Source organism: Sipha flava, unplaced genomic scaffold (genome assembly GCF_003268045.1).
Source record: "Sipha flava isolate LNK unplaced genomic scaffold, YSA_version1 3_pilon_pilon, whole genome shotgun sequence".
Classification (NCBI taxonomy): Eukaryota; Metazoa; Arthropoda; class Insecta; order Hemiptera; family Aphididae; genus Sipha; species Sipha flava.
In genome coordinates this window covers 244106-252768 of record NW_020273108.1, presented here as the reverse complement: position 1 = coordinate 252768, position 8663 = coordinate 244106, and the positions used below count along the sequence as shown (strand labels likewise).

The 8663-nt window shown below is 32.6% G+C and overlaps 1 pseudogene; it reads left to right on the top strand.

Annotated features, from left to right (window-relative positions):
• Positions 1–4918: 4918 nt before the first annotated feature.
• On the top strand, positions 4919–5486 carry LOC112688677 (annotated as a pseudogene).
• The last annotated feature ends 3177 nt before the right edge of the window (positions 5487–8663 follow it).

Sequence of the window (8663 nt, the reverse complement as noted above, 5' to 3'; positions counted from 1 at the left end):
ATTTGTACTTATATTAATATAAAATATTAAAACTTCTTTGTTTCAACAAACTTTTCAAATCACATAATATATAAGTCCCTTATCATAAAATAAAAATAATATAGTTATAGTTTATTTTATAAAACTCGACCAATTATATGAAATTATCTTCAACTTTATGTTGAAATATTTCCATGAGTCTATACATATAGAATTAGAACGGAACGTCCGAGGTGACGTTCCGGATCGTAAAAGAATATGAATGCACGTAGTTATAGGTAATCACATTCCTCTATTTTGGTGTAATAAATAAATAAACATACAATATAAAGGGCTTAGTAAAGAAAGTGTCAGCGTGTTCCGACCAGACTTTGAAAAGTGGGTCGGAACAGTCGGTGGTGCTTGTGAGTGTTAACCGGGCCCTAATATTACAATATCGGGAGTGTCATGCGTAATATACAGTTATGGGTATGGGGTTGACCGTGGCCGGTACAGACTTAATCAAGCGGTACCCCGATGACGAGCTGAATCCGAGGAAATCAACTTGATTAAGTGCCTCGGTATTTCGGGAGCGCTGTTTTGGTGACGACGCGTTGCGCCCGAGTGTTGGTCCGATCGTCGTGGTTGCAGGAATAATTGCTCTGGACCCGTTCGGCCGGATGGCTGGCAGCATTTCCGGGCTGCCTGGTGTTCACTGGCCGGTGATAGTCCGTGCCACGCTGGACGGGTAGCGGCTGGGCTTTCCGGGTCTTCGATCGTCGACTCCTGACTTTACTCCGTGTTCGGGCTTCGGGTCAGGCACCGTCCGTTTTCGGTAGACCGTTGAGTCCGGGACCGTCCGTAGGTCGAAGGACCGTTTGACGTCGCACCAAGAAGGTACGTGGGTCACCATGTATTGTCGACCGCGATTGCACTTCGAGGACGTTCGCTAAATAGTGTTATTTATTAATCGATTGGCCCTGAGAGGTGTAATCCGGGAGACGACGCCGTGCGGTGTGACGTATATGCAATATACCGTCACGAGTAATCGCCGCGGCAAGCCGTTGTAGTCGGCGTGTGATCGGTGGGCACTGTCTGCTTCCGTTGCGGACCATGCTTGTAATCGTAGCGACGGTATGTTGGGTTTTCAGCTGCGGCGGCGGTTCCGGGCCTCTGATTGGCTGGACAGGACCACTTGTAAGAGGCTGTCGCGGCTGCTGGTACCTTCGTAAGTCTTTCTTCTCAAAATTTAATTCAGTCCTTTTATATGGTTTGATTGATGTCTTGAGAATTTATGTGGAAATTGAAGAAGTTGAATTTGTCGGTTTTGCTGGTTTGTGTTTATTATTGTGTTTCCGGCGGAACCACTTACAAGATGTATGAAGTTTTGAAGTGAGGTTTATTGAGGTTTGTTTGGATTGACTTGGTTAAATTAGTCTTTTTAAAAAGCGTTCTTTTATGTGGTTATTTTTGACTATGTTAGCCAGATGTGTGTAATGAGAGTTTTGAAGGGTGTTTCTTAATTTTGTTCTATCGTGATCAGTGGTGTTTTTTAGTGTGTCCAAGTCTAATGTTTTCCTTATTGCCCTGTTGTTGATGAACCATGGGCTGTCCGTTATAGTTCTGAGTGTTGAGGATTGGATCGCTTAAATTTTTGTCCAGCTGTTTTTTGGTAGATTTATGGTCCAGCGCGGTGCCGCATAGATTAGTGTTGGTTTGATGTAGGTCGTGTATAGTTTCATTTTAAATGGGAATGGACTTTTGTTGTTGATGAGGGGGAAGAGTGTGTTTTTAACACCTTTTGCTTTGTTGATTGCGTGTGTAGTTTGTTTTGAGAATTTTAAATTTTTATCCAGATGAATTCCTAAGTATTTGGCTGAGTGTGCCTAATGTATGAATGTGTTTTGAATTTGTATTTTATTGCTGTGGTTCTTGATGAGTTGATGTTAATTTTCCATTTTTTGAGCCAAGGCGTGACTGTATTAATTTTATCTTGTAGTTTTTCTGTTGCGGTGTTGTTTGAGATACTGGAAGCATAAAATATGGTGTCGTGCGCAAATAAAGCTGTTTTTGAGTTCGGATGCTGAGGCATATCGTTGATATAAACCGAAAATAAGTGTGGCGATAAGCAGGATCCTTTGGAAATGCCTGCTTGGATTGATCTACATATTGAGCTTTTGTCGCCAATTTCAATTTTGAAGGTATGGTAAATTAAGAATGATTTAATTGTGATTATTAATTTATGTGGAATTTCCATTTTTATTAGCTTGTATAGCAGGTCGTCGTGCCATACTTTGTCGAATGCCTTCTTGATATCCAGAAATAATTTGTCGGCGGCGAAGCGCCGATATATAAACATATTACCGTACTGACTAGTGAACTGTTAGCGTAATCGGTTCATCCGGTGTCTGATCACGTCTACGTTTCAGGTGGTATCTTCTTTCCCCTGATTTCGATTAGGTCGTGAGTGATGTCTATGGATAGGTATTTTCATCCCCTATCCGGTGGTGTCACCCCCGATGTCGTTATTTTATGTCCTTGCCATTATTTTCCTCTTTTCCTCTCCCTCGGTCCGTCTCGTATCCTCCGTCTTATGTTGGTCGCAGTATCCTTCTCCTTCGGTGAATTTGGCGGTATCCCTGGATAGTTATTTTCCTTTCCTATCCATTGATATCAGCCTTTTGTCGTAAGTTGTATTTTGGTGTTTTTTAGTGTTTTTCTAATAACGGCCTGTGATTGGTCGATATTTGTTCTTGTTGTTCATTAGTCTTGAGAAGGACCATTTTACATGTGTGTGTATGACAAGTGTTCCGTATCACAATATAGTATTTAATAATCATACATATAAAAATATTATTGATATGTTATCGAAATATATGTTGTAAGCAGTAGTGTTCCCATAGGGTATACTACGTATACGCCGTATACTCTCAAGCTTTTTCTAAAATATCATGGTTATACTACGTATACTCTCAAACAAACTATACAAAAAGGAAAAATACGTATTTTTTTTTAAAACTTAAAGGTATAGTATGTTTTTACTAATCAGTTTCACGACGCTCAATAACGATAGACGACAATAACGATAGTCATGGGGAGTTGACCAATACTCGTACGACGACAAATAATCGTTATCGGTGGTATTTCCCGTAATCGTTGTCGACGTCTTCAGTCTACGACGATAATAATCAAAAATAACACCATATTACTCAGTATGAATTATTATAGTATATTACACAGTGTAATATTTAATATTTACACATAGACGTCAGTCATCGTTCGTGTGTTCGTCAGTGATATGTAAACGGCCGTTACTCCGATTTGTTTGTTGTTATAATGAGTTCAAATTTGAAACGTGGTCCTCTTGATAGTTTCTTTTCCCCCGGACAAAAAAAAAGTAGTTTTACTTCTAATGTTGATATTCCTGTAGCGGGTCCATCAGTTTTACCATACTACGAGGAAAATAATGATTGAGTGGTTCGATGTGATCCAAATATTACGGAAATACATAAAAGTTGGCCTGTGTTATGGACTAATGAACAAGTAGGTAACTGAATTTCAGAAGAAAAATCCGTGGATAGATTGTAAAAATGGGAAATTAGGGTGTTGTACTTGCATACAGGTAAAAAATAGTATTGAGTTACAAAAATCCATTGCTGATGGTAAACTTCGAATGTCACGTGAATGGATGGACTTTGAAATAATGGCTGCAGGAAGTAATCGTACGAATTAGCTATCTTCTTTAAGAAATAAAATTAAACAGCATTCGGAAAGTAAATCTCATTTATTTGCTGAGAACGTCTTAAAGAAAGGCTCTGAACAGGTTTTGGATAGAATGTTTGAACATATGTCCGAAACTGTGGTTAGCAGTAATATGAGAATTTTTCAAACTGCATATTGCTTAGCGAAGCATCATCGTCCCTTTCTACAGTTTGAAGAACTTATTAAACTGCAGACAATTAATGGATTAGACATGGGATCTTCCTTGCACAGTTGAATAACTGCCACTCGAATAATTAACGTTATCGCAAAAGAGATGCGCCAACGGCTAATTACACGTCTTATAGAGTCAAATTCAAAATTCACTATAATGATTGACGAATCGGCTACACTGAGCACAAAATGCACACTGATTTTATATATTTCATCAAACATTGATTCAGAGACTCCTATTGTAGTATTTCTTGATTTAATAGAGCTGGATAGACAAGACGCTGTATATATTGAGAAAGCCTTGTGGTTGAGTTTAGAAAAAATTGGAATTTCTAAGTCTTTTGCATTGAAGAATTGGATTGTAATTACAAGTGATGGAGTTAGTGTAATGACAGGCACGAAATCTGGAGTAGCTGCTAAAATTTGTGAGAAGATACCGCAACTATTTACGTGGCATTGTTTATGTCATCGACTTGAACTTTCAGTACATGTCATAAAAGATGTGCAAGGTGTTTCTCGTTTTCAAAGTTTAATGGATAAACTTTACTCTTATTATCACCAAAGTCCTAAAAATTCTAGGGCTTGTTTGGAGGTCGGAATTAAAATGAAAAAAATTGGTCGTATTTTAAACGTACGTTGGTCTGCCAGTAGTTTTTGTACGATAATAGCCATATGGGAAAACTATCCAGGGATATATAAGCACGTGAGTCAAACTCTTGAAACTGGACTAAAATAAAAATTAGAATCTTCTTCTTTCCTAGAGGAGCTTGGACTCTTTTGTGACGTCCTTTTCGAACTCGGAATGTTGTCTTATGTACTTCAATCAAGAAAAACAACATTAATGCGCGCTCAATCAGAAATTTGTAGGACAATTAGAATTCTAGAAAGCCTGAAGACAGAACCTGGTGAAAAAGAAAAATAAATCATAGAAGCTATACAAAAACGAATTCATAAAGGCATAAATATTATAATCACAAAGTCAGGAGGAATCAACAGATTGCAATTCTTGCAAAATATAGTCGATAGAATGCGTCAGCGATTATTCAATGACCTTAAAAATAAAACAATATTACAAGATCTAAAGGTAAGGAATATTGAAAAATTTAATCTTATAATTATTACGCAAACATCTAAATTGCATTTTTTTCACCCTGTAAGTTATTGTAGAGGTATTTAAAATAGAAACCGATGATGATAGATGAGAAGAAGAAGTTAAAAGAGTGTCACGCAGATTTGGTCTATCTGACCAAAGTTTAGTAAACTTTCGTTCTCGAAATACATCTTCTGATCTTATAAAAACACTAAACATACTTCCAACAACAACTACCGAATGTGAACGAGGATTTTCTGATATGAATTTCACCATAACTGATCTTAGAACTCGTTTAACGATTGAAAATGTGTCAGATTTAATGTTCATCTCCATCAATGGACCCCAGTTGAAGACTTCAATCCACGACCATACGTAAAAATTTGGCTGCGAAACCACAGATCAGCAAATTCAGTTCCACGTAGTAAAGAACAAAAAAAAAAAAAAAACCATCGACGAAGAAGATGAGTTAAGAAAACAATTTTTTGTCAATTTATTTAAATAATTAATTTTTAAACAATATTTTTTTACAACCGTAATTGAATATTATAAAAATTTTTGTTTAAATAAATATTAAAATTAAATATTAATATTAAAAATGTAATAGTAATTTTTTTGGTTATTAATTAAACCTCTCTACCACTTTTATCGTAAAAAAAATGAAATACCTATATTTTGGCGTTCTTCAGCGTAGTATACTTTCATAAAAAATGATGGGAACATCACTGGTTATAAGCATTATTGATAAGTTCACTTTATTAACGCCCGTTTTATAATAGTTTTATATACTTATAACTGTCTACTTATTAATAATTTGTATCGAATAAAATGTATAAAATTATTTGATTTTACTTGTTTTATGCATTTTATACACTACATTACTCAACTTTATGTGGCAGCCAGTCATATAACTAAGATTTGTCTGTAAAATTAAGTGGCACAATAAAATTATAAAACGACTATATAACTTACTTTTCACAAACACTCTTCAAGTGGGGTGCATCACGCCCAACCCACTCCTTATGATTGCGCTATTATTGCATTCTACTTTTCCCGTAAAAAACGATTTACTTATTAAAGATTTAAAATCCTTATTGTAATTTTCGCTAAAAATTAAATTTAAAAATAATTAAATGATATGTTTTTTTTTTCACAATATCAATAATTATATTTCTTATATTTTACATTTTTTAGTGTACTTAGAAATTATTATTGCAATTAAAATTGAAATATGAACTGAATTTCAGTGAATATTTAATAATTTGTTTGAGACCACTAATATTTACAAATAACCCAAATAATTGTTATTTATAACATATCCTACCAAATCCTAACATAAAAAATATTTGAAGGATTTTTAATTTAAAAAAATATGAATAATTAAATTATTCACTTTCTCAGCTATCTTAAATTATTTTAATTAATCATATAATTTTTGGATATCGAGTTGGTGTTATTTCACTTTAGATTATAAGTACGAGTTAACTAATTCTAGTATAATTATACTACCTATGCCGTGATCGAGAATCATTGTAAAATATCATCTCTAGGTAGAAGTCGTGATTACATTGACTACTTATTTTTATATAAGCTATTGAATGGAACTGTCAACTATCATGAACTCTTGAGTCTTATTGGCCTTAAAACCTCCTCATTCAATACTTGACATAATTCCATATTTTATACTCCACCGGTTAACCGCTATTTTGTTGCTCCATAGTCTCATCAATAGAGTTCTACATTATTGTAACGATAATCTATCTGGCTTCAATTTATTTTTTGATAATAATCGGAATTTTATAAAACAGTTCTTTGTTTCTAGTTTATTCTTTTGTACTACTTGAAAATTTTTACTAGTTTTTTAGTTATTCGTACTTAATTACTTCAACTTATATATAGGAACTATACTCTCTGTCCTCATAGGCATTACTATCAATAAATAAATAAATCAATAACAATACTACTCTTATTAAGTAAATAATATCAAATAATATCTACAATCAACAAGTATAAAAAAAACATAATTATAATTTATCTATGCTAGTGTAACCTATAATTTGCTTAGTTTTATAATTTAACCGAATAGTCAAATTCATACTAGTTTTCTATTGAATTGTAATTTTTAAAAGGTTAAGCGTGTATGTACTAATCATAGTATGAGTTTTTCAAGAATAAATATTTGCAATAATAGCCTTGACATTAAAAAAAAAATAAAATACTGTCTAAAACGTTTTTACCCTTTTATTATTAAAAACTACGGTGACTACGATTTTTTATCTAGTTAAAATTATTGAATTATTTATGTATACTTATACAACTTCACTATTCTATTTCAACACAATTACTTTAATGTTTATAAAATACTTATCATTATTTACTAACTTTTTATTTCATATTATTTTTCCTTGGACATTTAATCTAAGATTGAAACATTTATGGTATATTGTCTACAGCATCATTAGTATCAGGGTGGTATAATTAATTCCAACTTATAGTTATGGCTGCCAATATTCGCACCAATTAAAATCGATTAACAGCATAATACCTATAGTAAAAAACGGCAATCGACAAAAATATATAATGATATCTCTGTTGTATTATCGATCCCTTGCTATATAACTTTATTCGTAGTTATAAACGATATGCAATATTTTTTTATGTAATCCTAATCTTTCCTGTAAATATTTCTTGTTAAACATTTTTTTATTTGGGTTCTAAATTTTTTTCTTTTGTATACGTCATTAATCATACATATTTAATAGTAACAAGTATACAAGTATAATATTACATATATAATATTAATATTAAAAGTGGCTCAAACCACTATTTTTTTTTTATGCATTTTTCAATGCTTGTTAAAATATATATATAAACATTTTATTAAATTATACCCCATCATAGTAAAACAATTATCATTAATCATACCCAAAAATAGTGATTTAAAAAATATTTAGGTTAAAATATAAAATTTTATCATACTTGTGCTAGACAATATTTTTTACGTATAAAAATGTAAATTTTTAATTTGATTTGTTCAAGAAAATTATATTATGATTATATCGATTATATTTTCTACCTATTAGTTTTTAACATTTATTTGTTATCCTATTAATAATTTTCTTATTTTATAACTAAATATCATATTATTTAATTTATTAAATTATTTTTAAATTTAATGAGGAACGATGAATGTATTTTATACTTATTGTTACAACTGTATTAGAACCACATATATAAATATATGTGTGTGAGTGTATTACCGGCAATATGGATAATCCGGTATTTTGCAAAATGCCTAAGCATTATATAAAATGCGAAAAAATCATTCGGCAGTATACATAGGTACATACTTTGCCTAGGTATTATGTATAATGCCAAACATCGAGTAGGCAATATGATAAAAACAAACAAAATTGGGCATCGACTATTACCAACGACTTTACTTCTCGTTTATAATAAATGTGCGTGCACAATTTAACGCAATAAATATTAAGCATCTTTTACTACTATAATAATATTTCTGAGGTACAATATTTAACTTGCTAATAATTTTATTACAATATCGTAATTTTTCTCGTCATTTTCGTGTCTCGAAGTCTTGTGTTTATGGAACGAATACAAACAGCATTTTACCGTAGCTACATACAACATGGTATTCGACGATCCAGTGGTGGATTAGGGG